The sequence below is a fragment of the Bufo gargarizans genome, chromosome 1 (genome assembly GCF_014858855.1).
Source record: "Bufo gargarizans isolate SCDJY-AF-19 chromosome 1, ASM1485885v1, whole genome shotgun sequence".
Taxonomy (NCBI): domain Eukaryota; kingdom Metazoa; phylum Chordata; class Amphibia; order Anura; family Bufonidae; genus Bufo; species Bufo gargarizans.
In genome coordinates this window covers 93,686,443-93,705,548 of record NC_058080.1, presented here as the reverse complement: position 1 = coordinate 93,705,548, position 19,106 = coordinate 93,686,443, and positions in this window count along the sequence as shown.

The window sequence follows — 19,106 nt, the reverse complement described above, 5'->3', positions numbered from 1 at the left end:
AATGGGGTCACTTGTGGGGTAGCTATACTGCCCTGGCAATTTAGGGGCCCTAATGTGTGCGAAGTAGTTTGAAATCAAAATCTGTAAAAAATGGCCGGTGAAATCCTAAAGGTGCTCTTTGGAATGTGTGCCCCTTTGCCCACCTAGGCGGCAAAAAAGTGACACACATCTGGTATCGCCGTACTCAGGAGAAGTTGGGGAATGTGTTTTGGGGTGTCATTTTACATATACCCATGCTGGGTGAGAGAAATATCTCTGCAAAAGAGAACTTTTCAATTTTTTTTATACAAAGTTGGCATTTGACCAAGATATTTATCTCACCCAGCATGGGTATATGTAAAATGACACCCCAAAACACATTGCCCAACTTCTCCTGAGTACGGCGATACCAGATGTGTGACACTTTTTTGCAGCCTAGATGCGCATAGGGGCCCAAATTCCTTTTAGGGGGGCATTTTTAGACATTTGGATCCCAGACTTCTTCTCACGGTTTTGGGCCCCTAAAATTCCAGGGCAGTATAAATACCCCACATGTGACCCCATTTTGGAAAGAAGACACCCCAAGGTATTCAATGAGGGGCATGGCGAGTTCATAGAATATTTTTTTTTGGGCACAAGTTAGCGGAATTTTTTTTTTCTTTTTTTTTTCTCACAAAGTCTCCCTTTCCGCTAACTTGGGACAAAAATGTAAATCTTTCATGGACTCAATATGCCCCTCACGGAATACCTTGGGGTGTCTTCTTTCCGAAATGGGGTCACATGTGGGGTATTTATACTGCCCTGGCTTTTTAGGGGCCCTAAAGCGTGAGAAGAAGTCTGGAATATAAATGTCTAAAAAATGTTACGCATTTGGATTCCGTGAGGGGTACGGTGAGTTCATGTGAGATTTTATTTTTTGACACAAGTTAGTGGAATATGAGACTTTGTAAGAAAAAATAAAATAAAAAATATTTCCGCTAACTTGGGCCAAAAAAAATTCTGAATGGAGCCTTACAGGGGGTGATCAATGACAGGGGGGCGATCAATGACAGGGGGGTGATCAGGGAGTGTATATGGGGTGATCACCCCCCTGTCACTGATCACCCCTCTGTCATTGACCACCCCTCTGTCATTGACCACCCCTCTGAAAGGCTCCATTCAGACGTCTATATGTTTTTTACGGATCCACGGATACATGGATCGGAACCGCAAAACACATACGGACGTCTGAATGGAGCCTTACATGGGGGTGATCAATGACAGGGGGGTGATCAGGGAGTGTATATGGGGTGATCACCCCCCTGTCATTGATCACCCCCCTGTAAGGCTCCATTCAGACGTCCGTATGCGTTTTGCGGATCCGATGCGTGGATCCGTAAAACACATATGGGCGTCTGAATGGAGCCTTACAGGGGGTGATCAATGACAGGGGGGTGATCAATGACAGGGGGTGATCAGGGAGTGTATATGAGGTAATCACCCCCCTGTCACTGATCACCCCCCTGTAAGGCTCCATTCAGACGTCCGTATGCGTTTTGCGGATCCGATCCATAGATGCGTGGATCCGTAAAACACATGCAGACGTCTGAATGGAGCCTTACAGGGGGGTGATCAATGACAGGGGGGTGATCAATGACAGGGGGGTGATCAATGACAGGGGGTGATCAGGGAGTGTATATGGGGTGATCACCCCCCTGTAAGGCTCCATTCAGACGTCCGTATGTGTTTTGCGGATCCGATCCATAGATGCGTGGATCCGTAAAACACATACAGACGTCTGAATGGAGCCTTACAGGGGGGTGATCATCCCATATAGACTCCCTGATCACCCCCCTGTAAGGCTCCATTCAGACGTCCGTATGTGTTTTGCGGATCCGATCCATGTATCCGTAAAAATCATACGGACATCTGAATGGAGCCTTACAGGGGGGTGATCAATGACAGGGGGGTGATCAATGACAGGGGGTGATCAGGAAGTCTATATGGGTGATCACCCCCCAGTCATTGATCACCCCCCTGTAAGGCTCCATTCAGACGTCCGTATGTGTTTTGCGGATCCGATCCATGTATCCGTGAAAATCATACGGACGTCTGAATGGAGCCTTACAGGGGGGTGATCAATGACGGAGGTGATCAGGGAGTCTATATGGGTGATCACTCCTCTGTCATTGATCACCCCCCTGTAAGGCTCCATTCAGACGTCCGCATGTGTTTTGCGGATCCGATCCATGTATCAGTGGATCCGTAAAAATCATACGGACGTCTGAATAGAGCCTTACAGGGGGGTGATCAATGACAAGGGGGTGATCAATGACAGGGAAGTGATCAGGAAGTCTATATGCGTGATCACCCCATTGTCATTGATCACCCCCCTGTAAGGCTCCATTCAGACGTCCGTATGCGTTTTGCGGATCCGATCCATGTATCCGTGGATCCGTAAAAATCATACGGACGTCTGAATGGAGCCTTACAGGGGGGTGATCAATGACGGAGGTGATCAGGGAGTCTATATGGGTGATCACTCCTCTGTCATTGATCACCCCCCTGTAAGGCTCCATTTAGACGTCCGCATGTGTTTTGCGGATCCGATCCATGTATCAGTGGATCCGTAAAAATCATATGGACGTCTGAATGGAGCCTCACAGGGGGGTGATCAATGACAGGGAAGTGATCAGGAAGTCTATATGCGTGATCACCCCATTGTCATTGATCACCCCCCTGTAAGGCTCCATTCAGACGTCCGTATGCGTTTTGCGGATCCAATCCATGTATCCGTGTATCCGTAAAAATCATACGGACCTCTGAATGGAGCCTTACAGGGGGGTGATCAATGACAGGGGGGTGATCAAGGACAGGGGGGTGATCAGGGAGTCTATATGGGGTGATCAGTGGTTCATAAAGGGTTAATAAGTGACAGGGGGGGTGTAGTGTAGTGTAGTGGTGTTTGGTGCTACTTTACTGACCTACCTGTGTCCTCTGGTGGTCGATCCAAACAAAAGGGACCACCAGAGGACCAGGTAGCAGGTATATTAGACGCTGTTATCAAAACAGCGTCTAATATACCTGTTAGGGGTTAAAAAATCACATCTCCAGCCTGCCAGCGAGCGATCGCCGCTGGCAGGCTGGAGATCAACTCGCTTACCTTCCGTTCCTGTGAGCGCGCGCGCCTGTGTGCGCGCGTTCACAGGAAATCTCGCGTCTCGCGAGATGACGCCTATTGGCGTTAGTGTGACCTGGGAGAGCCGCCGCGATGACGCCTTTCGGCGACTTTTCGTGCGACTTTTCGTGCGCCTTTCGTGCGACTTTTGTAAAGCTGCTTACTGAAGGATAAACTTCTACCGTCAAAGACTGTAATAAATGTGCTTTGACGGTAGAAGTTTATCCTTCAGTAAGCAGCTTTACAAAAGTCGCACATCTTTATGAAAAAGTTGCACGTCTTTACCAAAAAGTCGCATGTTCTATTAAAAAGTCTCATAAAATAAGCATGGTCTTCACTGGAGTGAAATTGTGCATTTTTTGCGACTTTTTAAATAGTCGCAATAGGAAATCTGTCTAGCGATTCATTTACATAAGAAACACGCCCACTTTCAGAAAACTGGCGAGCATAGTGCAGATCAGAAAAAATTCACCATTTTTTGCGCAGTTTAAGCGAATTTTCAGCTTCCTGCCCAGGCCATTTTTTTAAAGTCTGACATGTGTCACTTTATGTGGTAATAACTTTAAAACGCTTGTACTTATACACGCCATTCTGAGATTGTTTTCTCATCACATATCCTCCTTCATGACAGTGGTAAAAATGAGTAAAAAAAAAAAAATTTTTTATAATAAAATACCAAATTTACCCAAAATTTGGAAAAATTTGCAAATTTCTATTTCTCTACTTTTATAACAGATAGTAATACATCCCAAAATAGTAATTACTTTACATATGTCTACTTTATGTTTGGATAATTTTGAAAATTACATTTTATTTTTTTGGGACGTTAAAAGGCTTAGAAATTTAGAAGCAAAAATGTTAATGTTTAACAATATTTTCAAAACCCAAATTTTTCAGGACCAGTTCAGTTATGAAGTCACTTTCTAGAAACCACCCAAAAATCACCCCATTTTTGAAACTACACCCCTCAAGTTATTTAATACTGATTTACAAACTTTGCTAACTCTTTAGGTGCCCCATGAGAATTAAAGGAAAATGAGAATTAAATTTCAAAATGTAACTTTTTTTTTGCAGATTCTAAATTGTAATCTATTTTTTCTTCAACACATTATTTGTTAACAGCCAAACAAAATTCAAAATCTTTTACCCTGAATCTGGGCTTTACAGAAACACCCCATGTGTGCTCAAAAACTGATGTATGGGCGCACAGCAGACTTCAGAGTGAAAGGAGCACCATATGGCTTTTGGAGAGCAGATTTAGCTGGAATGGTAATTGGGAGCTATGTTGCATGTGAAGACACCCTGAGGTGGCCCTACAGTGGAAAATCCCCAAAAGTCACCCCATTCTGGAAACTACACCCCTAAAAGAATATTTTAAGGTGTGTATTGAGCACTTTGACCCATCGTGCGTTTCACATAATTAGGAAACGCTTTGCTGTGAAAATGAAAAATTTATATTTTTTCCAGAAAAATTGAATTTAGGCCCAAATTTTTCACTTTCAAAAGGGGGAACTGGAGAAAATGTACCCCCTAATTTATTGCCCATTTTCTCCTGATTACAGCAATACTTCCTATATGTGCTTCTATACTGCTATATCGGCGTACCACAGGGGTCAGAAGGAAAGGAGCACCAAATGGCTTCTGGAAGGCAGATTTCACAGGAATAATTCACAGGCGCCATCTTGCAATTGAACACACCCTGAGGAAACCCTAAAGTGGAAACCCCCATAAAGTTACCCCATTCTGGAAACAACACCCCTCAAGGAATATTTCAAGGTGTGTATTGAGCAGTTTGACTCATCGAGCGTTTCACAGAATTAGGAAACGCTTGGCTGTGAAAATTCAATATTTTTTTTTTCCAGAAAAGAAGTTGATTTACACCCACATTTTTCACTTCACAAGGGGTAACGGGACAAAATGCACCCCAATTTTGTTCCCCATTTCCCTCCGAATACGCCAACACCCAATATGTGCTCATAACATGATGTATGGGGGTATGGCAGGGCTCTCGATGCAAACAGCTAAACATGGATTTTGCTGACCTGAATTGGCAGACATGGATTTTAGCTGCCATGTCACGTTTAAATATTTTCCTGAGTTCCCCAGAAATAAAATATCCCAAGTAGTGAATCAGTTTTGGAAAGAGCTCCCCAGTACGAACATTTTAAGTGGTGGAAAGGGTACTTTTTTACCAAACAGGTGTCTCACAGAAGGCAGAAATACTAGAGCAAGGATTTCAAAGCACACATTTGTAAAAATGAAAAATTACTAGCAGACCCCAATTTTTCACTTTCACAAGGGGTTAATGGAGATAATTCACCCAAGTATATGTTCCCTATTTTCTCCCCATTTTATGAACACCCCATATGTGCTCGTATCCTGCTGTATTGGCGTACAGCAGGCCTCTACAGGCAAAGTGCAAAATATGGTTTTTGCAGGCCTGAATTGGCAGACATGAAAAACCCCAAGAAGTGACCCCATTTCGGAAAGAGCACCCCCGTACAAACATTTTGAGTGGTGGAAAGGGTACTTTTTACCAAACAGGTGTCTCCCAGAAAAGATTATGTAGTGGTTGTTGGAAAGTGGGTATGCAAGTGAGGTGGACTAAATCAGTGATATGGAAATATTACAGAACGCATAAAGGATGAAATAAAAAATCCATGGATGAGTGGTAGGTTCGGAAGCATTCTTTCATGCAGAGGCCTGGTTTATCAGGGCAGGTGTCACACTGATAAATGGTGTCCTTTTGTATTCCCCTTCTGTATCGAACCCAACATCTTTATTGGGTCTGTCCCCTTTTTGCTGTTTGTGGCACTTCACCAGGGAAATGTTGTCCTGGTACAACACGGGCACCATGACCTCCTGAAGTACTCGGGCCCTCCCCTTTCTGACCGCCTCTTGGAACTGAAGGAAAGTGTGTCCTGTAGTTCGATGTAAAATGTACGCATTGTACATTGCCATCTGTACAATGCATACGGCAAGCTTTTTGTACCACACCTTAGTTTTACGCATGGCACTGTAGGGCTTCAGAACTTGATCGGACAGATCGACCCCTCCCATGTGCCTGTTGTAATCAACAATGCAGTCTGGCTTGTTGACAGGGGTAGTGGTACCTCGCACTTGGCCAGGAGAACTGGTGTTTGTGTGAATGGTGGTTAGTACAAGGAAATCCCTCTTGTCCTTGTACTTAACCGCCAGCATGATCTCATGGCGGAGAGCCTTACTATCACCTTTTTCGGAGTAGTTGCCCTACCAAAGATCTAGGGAGCCCTCTCTGATTTTTTCACACTGTGCCGCAAGCCACAGTACCTCGGGCTTTTAGGGACATAAATAGGGGGATGCTGGTGTAATAGTTATCTACATAGAGGTGATAACCATTATCTAGCAGTGGGTGCAGTAAGTCCCACACAATCTTGCCATTAACATTTAGGGTGGGGGGCATTCAGGGGGTTGTATCCGGGAATCTTTCCCCTCATAAACCTGGAACCTGTAGGTGTACCCGGAGGTACTTTCGCACAGCTTGTACATTTTATTCCGTACCGTGCCTGCTTGCTTGGTAGGTACTGACAAAATTGAACCCTTCCTTTAAAATGTGCAAGGGACTCGTCTATGCTAATTTATTTTTCTGGGGTGAACACCTCTATAAATTTTTTAGTTGAGGTGCTCCAGGAGGGGTCTTATTTTGACTAGGCGTTATCATTATAATGTAGGAATTTCAAAATGGATTCAAATCTTAAGCGGGACATGGCCATATTGTAAATTGGAGTGTGGTACAAGAAATCTGAACTCCAATATTGTCTCATTTTTTATTTTTTACCAGTCCCATATGTAGCAACAGCCCCCAAAACTTCATAATGTCTGCTGCATTTACAGGCGTCCAACCGAGGGGTTTAGCATATGAGGATGTCGGGTTTTGAGCAATAAACTGCTGGGCATACAATTTTGTTTGGATCACCATCAAAATCTATTTCTGTGAAGCCTGTGCAGTCAATCTGAATTCCAGAGTTTCCCACAAACTCTGGAATTTGGGGCCCATAATCTTCAGGCGGTGTGGTCCATAGAGGATCACTGGGGGGGGGGGGGGGGGGGGGCTACTTCATCTCTCCTGGGGCGTCTCCTTGAGGATCCCTGATGACCGGATGACAATGATGATGAAGGAGTAGTGGCATCCTCTTCTCCCTCACTTGCAGAATCAGCTTCAGAGGCAAGGATGGCGTATGCCTCTTCAGCGGAGTACATTCTCTGGGATAAATTGGACATTTTTATTTTTATTGGTGTGTGAAAGGTGTCAGGGGGGTGTATGTAGTAATTTAAGATGTGAGGGGGCTTGAAAGGAATTAATTAAAATAAAATTTATGATAAAGAAAAAAAAAAGAGAAAAAGATAAGGGAAAGAAGAAGATAAAAATTTAGAAAAAAAGTCTCCCCCCAAAAAAAAAAGAAGCCACTAAACCTGAGAAGACGCAGTCAGTAATTGACAGTACTGACCGGCACTCAGCAGGTGCAGGACCCACGCACGCAGACGGCACATGTGTGGGTTCAAAAATCAAAAATACTACTAACTAAAATTGATATATAGCTAGCTGGCACAAAAAAAAAAAAAAGTGCTGATTAGCACTTGCCAGTCACAGCTCTCACACAGAGAAAGTGGTGCAGAGCCAAAAAAGATTTTGTAGCCATTTTTGCAACCGGTGTAGCAGATCATAATATTGCGGTCTGGAGGGTTCAGCCGTGTTAAATTCCCACTGATGCACCCCGGACCAATACATTCACCCCCAGTTTTGCCAGAATCTCACCCTTTACGGTCGAATAGTCGCCTGCTTGATCATCTGGTAGGTCAAAAAACACCTGCTGGGGTCCAGACGCCAGGATCAGAGCGACGACCTCATCATCATATGAGGGAGTCATCTTAGGGATCACTGCGTGGACATCTTTCCAGGCATCGTGGACATTCTGGGACGCTCCTGCCGCTTGTAATGGCATCACATGCTGTAATAGCAGCTGGTTGGTTTCCTGCTGCTGCTTGTTAGCCTCCCGCTGCTGCAAGTTATCCTCCATGAGGGCTTTCACAACTGCCTATAATTTGTCAGGGGAAACGGGTCATAACCTTACTGGCTTGATATAAGACATACACAGTATGCAGAAGAAATGGAGACAGGGAGTCCCTCTGAGGCACTTGCGCAAATGGCCCGATGCATGCTCAGTTGCATGCATAGTGGCAGCCGAATTGCGCAAATGGCCCGATGCATGCTCAGTTGCATGCATAGTGGCAGCCGATTTTCACGCATGGTTGCTAGGAGATGATGTTAGTAAATTGATAAAAGTCAATTTACTGTATTTTCCCTTATAACATGATTATAAAGGAAAATAATAGCATTCTTAATACAGAATGCTTACTAAAATGTTGCTTGAGGGGTTAAAAAAATATATAAATAACTCCCCTCATCCTCTTGTTCGCGCAGCCGGCATCGTCTTCTTTCTTCAGCTTTCAGGACCTGCAAAAGGGCCTTTGATGACGTAATCAAAGGTCCTTTTGCAGGTCCTGAAAGATGGAGAAAGAAGACGATGCCAGCTCCACGAACAAGTGGATGGGGTGAGTTTTTTTTTTTTTCATCTTGCTATTATTGCTATTATTATCCTTTATAACCATATCATAAGGGAAAATAATAAAATGAATAGAACACCTAACCTAAACCCGAACTTCAGTGAAGAAGTCCGGGTTCGGGTCTGGGTACCACATTCAGTTTTTTCTTACGAGTGTGCAAAACGCATAGCACTAGCGCAGAAAACACTGAACATCAGAACGCAATCGCAGTCAAAACTGACTGAAATTGCAAACCTACTACCGCGGTTTTCCCGCAATGAACACACAAAGCATCCGGAGCAAATTCAAAACGCCCGTGTGAAAGAGACCTAAAGGTGACCAAAACACTGATGTGTTACTAAGGCCTAAGGGAAAGATCTGCCCTTGTTTGGTCTTTAGAGCCGCACCTAGTTTTGGTTCAAAATCACTCATGGAAAACACTGACCAAAACACTTATGTGTGAATAAGGCATAAAGGATATATTAAAGGGAGAACAAAACAAGTGCCCTCTAGGAAGCAGACAACTCACAAGACTGGATTCAGGCTGTTGCACTGTCTCTAATGACCACTTTCGTACCACAATCTGTGACCTGAAAGGTTTCCTGTAGGTACCTAATATCTTCCTGGCACAGTGGGGCCTTAGGCTCACTTCTTCACTATAGCATAAGTAAAGGCTGTCTCACCCTCCAGGATGCAAGTGCATCCCTGCTCACTGGAAGAGACACATCGAAAGCCTCAGCAGTGGGACCAGAATATGGGTACTGCTTTACTTCCTGTTAAGGCAAGCAAGGTCTCCAAACAGGGCGAGGAGACTATCATTGCATCTGCCAGGGCGGACATTGGGAAGGACATGAGAGATGTGGAACTTTACATTATTAGGCCTCATACACACGACCGTTCAGTTTTTTGAGGTTCGCAAACCGCAAAACCGAAAAAAAAACAGAAGCCGCCCATGTGCCTTCCGCAATTTGCGGAACAGAACGTGCGGCCCATTGTAGAAATGCCTAAACGGACAAGAATAGGACATGCTATATTTATTTTTTTTGCAGGGCCACAAAAAGCGGCTTAGATGCGTGGAGATTGAAAGAATGTTTTGTTTTGTTTTTTTGAGGGGAGGGTAGAGTTGGGGAAGGGAAAAGAGAATCTTAGAGATGAGGGAACCAGTCAAAATTCATTTGGGGTCCGATTTCACAGAATTTTTAAAAAAAGTTCAGCTCAGACCCGAATTGATTCAGGCCGAACCAAAGTTGCATCAATTGCCCTTAAAGTTGGTATAAAACTCCCTCTAGCCCCCTAGGCCTCATAATTTTGTATGGAAACTTGTTCTCTTTTTGTTTATTTTCCAAGCTCTGGAATGCAATGACAGCAATAGTAAATGTGAGTGACTATGACATAGGTAAACGCACATTTGATAGTATTAACATACAGCGTGTTTAATATCGCACTCTGCCGCACATGTGTTATGTTTTTCATATTTCAAAGCTTCCAAAAATTGTCCCTTATCATGGGTAGATGATGTTTAAGCACACACACAGTTATGGGATGAAAAAAATAAAAATAAAAATAAAATAAAAAAGTGGCTTGGGGGACGAGACTAAAACAATTCTCCCTTTTAATTGGGAGCAGCAGCTGTGAGTGTGGATGTGGAAATGGTAAGAATATATTGGCATGAGGCTGTAATAGTACTGGCAGCAGAAGCAGCATTGCATGGAACATACAAGGCTGTCTATAAGTAGTAGTAATAATAGTAGTAGTGGTAGTGGTAGTGGTGGCAGATGCTTTGCATTAATGGTGGCAGCAGCAGGAGCAACAGCAGCTGAGCCATATGGTACATGTTGGCAAAAAGGCAACAGCATGATGGAGGCAGCAACAGCCTTACGGAAGATGATGGTCTGCAGGTCGCAACCAGAGATGAGCGAATCAAATCCCACAAAGTAGAATTTGATCCGAATTTCAGGATAAATTCAATTCACCATGAAGCCGAATTTCCTTGTGTTTCGTGTCAGCGAATCGATTTTAACCTGAAATAGTGTAAAAACAAAAAAAATCATACTTGCCTCCTACATTTGCTCGCAACGGGCTACCAGCCTCCATCTTGATTGAAGATCTCGGCTGAAATCCCGAGCGTGGTGACATACAGTATGACGTCACCACGCCGGCCGGCATGATGACGTAATCTCGCACCGCGCAACATTTTGCTCCAGATCTTTAAGCATGATCGCGGTGGCCGGCCAGTCGCAAGCAAATGGAGACAGTAAGTATGATTGAATTATTTTTTAATGTTAATTTCACACTCAGATGTCACGATCATGTATGAACACGGCATCTGAGGGGTATAATGACGAGGGGAAGCGCTATCGCTGCTCCCCACCACTGCACCTGCTAATTACAAAAAAATTTGCTTTGTGACAAAGTTATTTTTTTACAAAGCAAATTTTTGGGGAAAATTTGGTGAATCAGCCCAATCAAACTTTTTATAAATTCGATCATCTCTAGTCACAACAATGGCATGATGGCAGCAGTGGCATGATGAAAGCAGCAGCTGTACAGAATGTGATGGCTGGAAAGCACCATTAGTCGCATGATGCAGGCCGCAACAGCCATATAGATCGTGATGGTAGGCAGACAGCAACAGTGGTAGGATGGGGCACCCCAAGCAAGGCAAGGTCTATACACTACGTGCAGAATTATTAGGCAAATGAGTATTTTGACCACATCATCCTCTTTCTGCATGTTGTCTTACTCCAAGCTGTATAGGCTCGAAAGCCTACTACCAACTAAGCATATTAGGTGATGTGCATCTCTGTAATGAGAAGGGGTGTGGTCTAATGACATCAACACCCTATATCAGGTGTGCATAATTATTAGGCAACTTCCTTTCCTTTGGCAAAATGGGTCAAAAGAAGGACTTGACAGGCTCAGAAAAGTCACAAATAGTGAGATATCTTGCAGAGGGATGCAGCACTCTTAAAATTGCAAAGCTTCTGAAGCGTGATCATCGAACAATCAAGCGTTTCATTCAAAATAGTCAACAGGGTCGCAAGAAGCGTGTGGAAAAACCAAGGCGCAAAATAACTGCCCATGAACTGAGAAAAGTCAAGCGTGCAGCTGCCAAGATGCCACTTGCCACCAGTTTGGCCATATTTCAGAGCTGCAACATCACTGGAGTGCCCAAAAGCACAAGGTGTGCAATACTCAGAGACATGGCCAAGGTAAGAAAGGCTGAAAGACGACCACCACTGAACAAGACACACAAGCTGAAACGTCAAGACTGGGCCAAGAAATATCTCAAGACTGATTTTTCTAAGGTTTTATGGACTGATGAAATGAGAGTGAGTCTTGATGGGCCAGATAGATGGGCCCGTGGCTGGATTGGTAAAGGGCAGAGAGCTCCAGTCCGACTCAGACGCCAGCAAGGTGGAGGTGGAGTACTGGTTTGGGCTGGTATCATCAAAGATGAGCTTGTGGGGCCTTTTTGGGTTGAGGATGGAGTCAAGCTCAACTCCCAGTCCTACTGCCAGTTTCTGGAAGACACCTTCTTTAAGCAGTGGTACAGGAAGAAGTCTGCATCCTTCAAGAAAAACATGATTTTCATGCAGGACAATGCTCCATCACACGCGTCCAAGTACTCCACAACGTGGCTGGCAAGAAAGGGTATAAAAGAAGAAAATCTAATGACATGGCCTCCTTGTTCACCTGATCTGAACCCCATTGAGAACCTGTGGTCCATCATCAAATGTGAGATTTACAAGGAGGAAAAACAGTCCACCTCTCTGAACAGTGTCTGGGAGGCTGTGGTTGCTGCTGCACGCAATGTTGATGGTGAACAGATCAAAACACTGACAGAATCCATGGATGGCAGGCTTTTGAGTGTCCTTGCAAAGAAAGGTGGCTATATTGGTCACTGATTTGTTTTTGTTTTGTTTTTGAATGTCAGAAATGTATATTTGTGAATGTTGAGATGTTATATTGGTTTCACTGGCAAAAATAAATAATTGAAATGGGTATATATTTGTTTTTTGTTAAGTTGCCTAATAATTATGCACAGTAATAGTCACCTGCACACACAGATATCCCCCTAAAATAGCTAAAACTAAAAACAAACTAAAAACTACTTCCAAAAATATTCAGCTTTAATATTAATGAGTTTTTTGGGTTCATTGAGAACATGGTTGTTGTTCAATAATAAAATTAATCCTCAAAAATACAACTTGCCTAATAATTCTGCACTCCCTGTATATGCAGCTTAATTAAATTGAACCCTCGAAAAAAAAAAAAGGAAATTGCAACTGTTTTAGAATTTTTGGGGGAAGGGTTGTGGGAAGTATTTTTTTAATGGGGGAATTAGGAAGTATTTTGGTGGTAAAATGAAAAAGGAAAATATGGGAATTTTAAGTATTTCTTGGGGAACATTTTTTCTTTTGTATTGCTGTATTTGTGTATTTGTTGGCAGTTCTGTTGAATTCTGCTGAACACTTCATTATGCAGGCATATTTCCATGTGAGCTCTAACCTCTACTATACTGAACATGGGGGATGTGTGCAGAGATTCTCTGATATCTCCTCTGTACTTTATTTTCTTATTAATATCTTGGGACTATCAATTCCGTCGGATTACTGATCCCATATGGTAAGACCGTAGTAATTTGCATTATAATTGTCTTTCAAATTGACTTTAAGGACTCGGCACACAGCAAAGGTACACACAGAGAACCTATGTGGGGGAATGAGGCGTCCCACTGGAGCTGCAGCAATCCTTATGCAATCAAATTCTACCCGGACAATGGAAGCCTGATGGAATATGGGCTAATTGAAGTTAACTGATCACGCAAGCAGACTAATACATATGTTTGTACTAAAAATAACAAAACATTAAAGAGAAATCCCAGGTTGAACAGAACCTAAATGCCAAGAACTTCAGAATAGTGAAATACAGCAGTATCAGAAGGGCATCCCCTGATCAATAATTATTATTAGGGGCAGATTTGGGGGGGGGGGGGTTCACATCGAAATTTTTTAATTCAATAACAGAAAATAATGGATGGAATAGATGGAATTTAAAATGTAAACCTTTATAGGCATTCCGTTTTGATCCACAATAATACAGTTCTATGGGCACAAATAACGGGTATGTGTCTGGTTTCCTTTACCCTGGAGGAAAAGAAAGTCCTGTTGACAGGACTTTTTTCCATACAAGATTCTATCCGTTATTTTCCGTTATAAGCATGTTATACCGGAAAGCTAAAACGGAATTGAAAATGTTGATGTTAACCCCCATTATTATTGTACCAGCTTTCCATGTGCCCCAAATGTATTAATACTTTTTGCGCCTCACTAGAGACTATTGTAAAGAGTCAATAAAAGGGGCCATAGCAACAGAGATTCATAAAATACGCCAGTTTTTTGCACAAAATAATGTTAATAACAAAGCCTTCTCAGAGCTCACAAATTGGGGAGCCAGATATCTTCCTTCATGCAAAATACACCAAATATGTCTTATGATTGCCTGGACTAGGTTTTCGTGGTCTAATTAATAAGCAGCATTGGTAAATCAGGTCCATAGAGTATTTTATAAATGTTACCTACTGGAGATGAACAAATCGATTAGTTAGAATCTAAATTCAACCTGCATTTTTTAACAACTTCTGATTCAGCATAATTAGAAATTCTCAAGGTTTTTTGGGGTAGCATTTTTCCAAAAGTGCAGAGGAAAATTTTTGTAGAAGGACCTGTGTGATGTCATGATCATGCCACCAGTGCACCAAGGGATGCAGCTGAGCAGTGCATAGGAAATGGTGTAGATGAAGCATCTGTGTGATGTCATCACCATGTAGTATGAGGGGGTGGAGCTCTAATGCTGAATCGCCCTATAATATACCTTGATAGGCCATAATAACATCCTGAACATACTGAGAGTTGCAGTTCTCACCTTTAAGTCTTAAGAATCTATGAATTCCTACTGAATGCCTGCACCATAGCTGAATGTGCTTGTAGATTCAGCTTTGCCATATTCAACTTTGCTACACATGATAACCTGCTGCTGTATATATGACAAATTCAGCTCTGTTACATATGACATCTTTCCATAGATAACACATTCTGCTGTTCTATATATGACCCCCTGCTATATATGGCAATTAGGCCTCATGCACATGGCTAATTATGCACAGCATAGTGCATGCACTACTTTTTTGAGATGCGGACCTACAGATGCGGACCACAGACCCCATTCAAGTGAATGAGTCAGCGTTTGCATGCGGTGGCCACATGGTGGATCGTGGACTGCAAATTCACGGGCACCGGCCAAAAACAGCTATGCTCATGAGGCCTTAGACTAATATGTTAAGAATATTCTATTACAGTGTGACAATGAAATGATCATGTAAAACACATATAATAATGATGGTGACAGAATATTTTATAGATAAATGTACATGACATATCAGCCTAATATCACCACATATTACTTGTACCATAGGCCGCTCCCAGTAAAAAACCCACATTATAATCCACATTTTTTTATTAATCAGTAAATTCATCCTCTCTAAATAGATATGGATCTCGTGTATCGAAGTACTGTATTTTTCGCTTTATTAGATGCACCTTTTCCCCCCAAAAGGGAGTAAAAAATGGTAGTGTGTCTTAGGCCTCTCGCACCCAACCGTATGGCTTATTCAGTATTTTGAGGTCTGCTAAAAACGGATCCGAAAAAAAAAAGGATGACGTCCGTGTACATTCCGTTTTTTGCGGAACAGCTGGCCCCTGATAGAACATTTCTATCCTTGTCCCTTATGCGGACAATAATAGGACATGTTCTATCTTTGAACGGAACGGAAAAATGGAAATACGGAAATGGAAGGCATACGGAGTACCTTCCATTTATTTTGTGGATCAATTGAAATTAATGGTTCCGTATACAGTCTGTATACAGAACGCAAAAAACGGAACGGAAACGGAAAAAGAAAATGTTTGTGTGCAAGAGGCCTTATAAAGTGAATACTAGTGAGCTCTTCCATAAGGCCTCATGCACACGACCGTATGACTTTTTTAGTATTTTGCAGTCTGCAAAAAACAGATCCGCAAAAATTACGGATTAGGTCCATGTGATTTTCATTTTTTGAGGAACAGGACAGCTGGCCTCTGATAGAACAGTACTATACTTGTCCGTTATGAGGACAATAATAGGACATGTTCTATCTTTGAACGGAATGGAAAAACAGAAATACAGAAATGGAAGGCATACGGAATACCTTCAGTTTTTTTGTGGCTCCATTGAAATGAATGGTTCCATATACGGACCATATATGGAATGCAAAAAATGGAACGGAAACGGAAAAAAAAATTTTTTTGTGTGCATGAGGGCTTATGGAAATGCTTCCTGGTTTGCGGTAGGCACAGAAAGCGCTGGCTGCACTCCCTGTTTTTTTCCATGTGCCGCACTGCAGTGCCCTGACTGTGTACAGCGTCAGGACATAGTGCGCGCACTATGACCTGAGATTGTGCGATATCAGGTCACAGTGCAGCCCAGAGAAGAAGGGGGCGCAGAATGCAGGAAGAGCAGCTGGATGTGCAGAGTGGTAGTATCGACTAGAGAGGTAATTTCATTTCATTATTTTTTGTCTGATGCACCCCCCCCCCATCAGACTAAAAATAAGGAAATGAACTTGATATTGAGGTCTGATATACAGGTTTGATATGGGGGTTTGATATAGAGGTCTGACATGGGAGATGATTAGAGATGAGCGAATCAAAAAATTTGATTCCCAACAAATGCGATTTTCCTTGCACTTTGTGGTAAGAAATCGCAATTCTTAAAATTCCGGCTAAAATGGCGGCCACACGTGTGAGGACATGGAACAAGGAACTCTGGTAAGGCGGGATGACCCATAATGCCATGCATGCAGCCAATCAGCAGCCAGCTAGCCCTGTGATGTCACAGCCCTATAAATACGGCAGCCATCTTGAATTTAGACATTTTCCAGCGTTCTGAGTGCAGGGACAGAAGTGAGAAGGCGCCAGGGACAGCAATAGGAAAAACCTCATTGTGAAAAAAAAAACTGAAAAAACAATTTATAAGTGCAGGGAAAGGATAGGGAGGAATCATTTCACAGCAGGGAAAGATGTCAGAAGGCGCTAGGGACAGTGCTAGAAAAGCGATTTACAAGTGCAGGGAAAGTTTATTTAGGGATCCAAATAGCCATTATACAGCTCTGTCATTCCAGCAATTTGATCTTGTTATTGGGGTGCAAGTGATATGTTGAAGAGCGTTTGATGGCCTATTTTAGTACAAAAAGAAAAATATATTCTCAGTTCACTATTGCAGTTATTTGTGGTGAAAGCGTTTAGTGGCCTATTTCAGTACAAAAAGAAAAATATATGCGCATTTCACTGTTTCAGTTATTTGCGGTGAAAGTAGTTAAGTGAAGTGGCCTATTTCAGTACAAAAAGAAAAATATATACGCATTTCACTGTTGCAGTAATTTGTGGTGAAAGTGTTTAGTGGCCTATTTCAGTACAAAATTAAAAATATATTCTCAGTTCACTTCTGCAGTTACATGTGTTGAAAGCGATTTGTGGCCTATTTCAATACAGAAATAAATATATATACGTATTTCACTGGTGCAGTTATTTGTGGTAAAAGCATTTAGTAACCTATTTCAGTACAGAAAGAAAAATATATTCTCAGTTCACTTCTGCAGTTATATGTGTTGAAAGCGTTTAGTGGCCTATTTCGGTACAAAAATAAAAATATATATGCACTTCACTGTTGCAGTTATTTGTGGTGAAAGCATTTAGTAGCCTATTTCAGTACAGAAATAAAAGCGTTTAGTGGCCTATTGAAGTACAAAAATAAAAATATATTTGTCGCTTTTAGGGGTGTTTTAATTTGCTTTTAATTTATTTAGTTCAGATAAAAGTATGTCAGACAGAGAAGTGCCAGGCCATGCACAGAGGAGTGGCAGAGGCTTAAATGTTTCTGGCACAGGCAGAGGTTGCAGCAGAGTAAAGGGGAGTGGCAGTAGAAGTCGAAGCGAGAGGCTTGAGCTCACAGTGTCATCTAGCGGTCATGTCTTGACCAGCAACGCAGCGGTTCTTGATTGGTTAACTCTGTCATCCACTTCCTTCTAAGTGATATCAGACACCCCCAGCCAACAGTTAGTGGGTTCGTCAGACACAACCTTCAGTTGGCATCGCCCAGGAGCAGGCTCTGTGCCCTCACCTGTCCTCAACTTGTGTCTGTCCTTTGCTGTTCCCTCAGCCACAGAAGTATTGTATGCTGTGGGCTCAGCTCCACTATACAGCGAGGACGAGCTACTAGAGGATAGTCAGCAACTACTGAACAGCCAAGATCTGGAGGAGACATCTACAGCTTCCTCCGCTAGGCAGGCAAGTACAGAAGAGGAGAGTGGCATGGGAGGTGGTGTTGTGAGCGGACAGGCTCCGACCCAGAGACCGTTGAGGAGGACATCAGTCACGTGCAGACACTACTCGATGGTGATGCAGCCGATCACACTTGGGAGCGGGGTGCAGAAGGGGCTTCATCATCTTCAGGAGAAGAGGGTGGCAGCTTGCCCGTGAGGCAGCGGCTGAGTAGCATGGCTGGGAGTCAGCAGGGTGGCAGCAGTGGGAGGTCGGGAGCCAAATGTGCCCGGGGTAGACCACCTGCTTCGCAGCAGCCTACCTGCCCGGGAAGTAGTGGTGCAGGGGTTAACGGACTCAGCGGCGGTAGCAGTCAATCTTTGCGGACTATTGGGAGGAAATTCACCTACTCGGCGGTGGCAAGGTGACTCTGTAATTGGCAAATTAATCAGTGACGTCACCACAAACTTACTGCTGACACCCTCTCCACTCTGTCAGGGGGACTCTTCTTGTATAAGCTTTTAATAGAACAGGTTCTGTAGACATCTATGTGTAATTAGCTGATGACGATATAAAAGGAGTGCGTTTCTTCTTGATACTAACATCGACCTGTAAAGCTGAGTTGATACTTCATTTTTTTGGTCAGTTTTGGCCCCGTGACTGCCCAAATAAGTGTAGTGTGCAGTGATTCTAAGAGCGACGCTTGTCATCTGCATGTCATATTGATTCACAGTATTATTTCACTACCACAGCAGACTCCCTATGCGTGTTACTGCAAGGCACAGTGTTCTACACCCCTCTAAAAGCTCTCTGCAGTCCAAAAATAGCAGTTTTTTAATGTGATTTGCAGCAAATAAATTCAGATCAAATAAAATCTTTTTGAAAAATTTGGTGAACCCGGCCGAATCAAATTTTTGAGAAATTCACTCATCTCTAGAGTTGATATTTCATGAGGAATAAAATGATTTACTGAAAAATACATGTCCATAGTAATAACAGGTCTTTGTTAATTTCAACTATCTCAAATT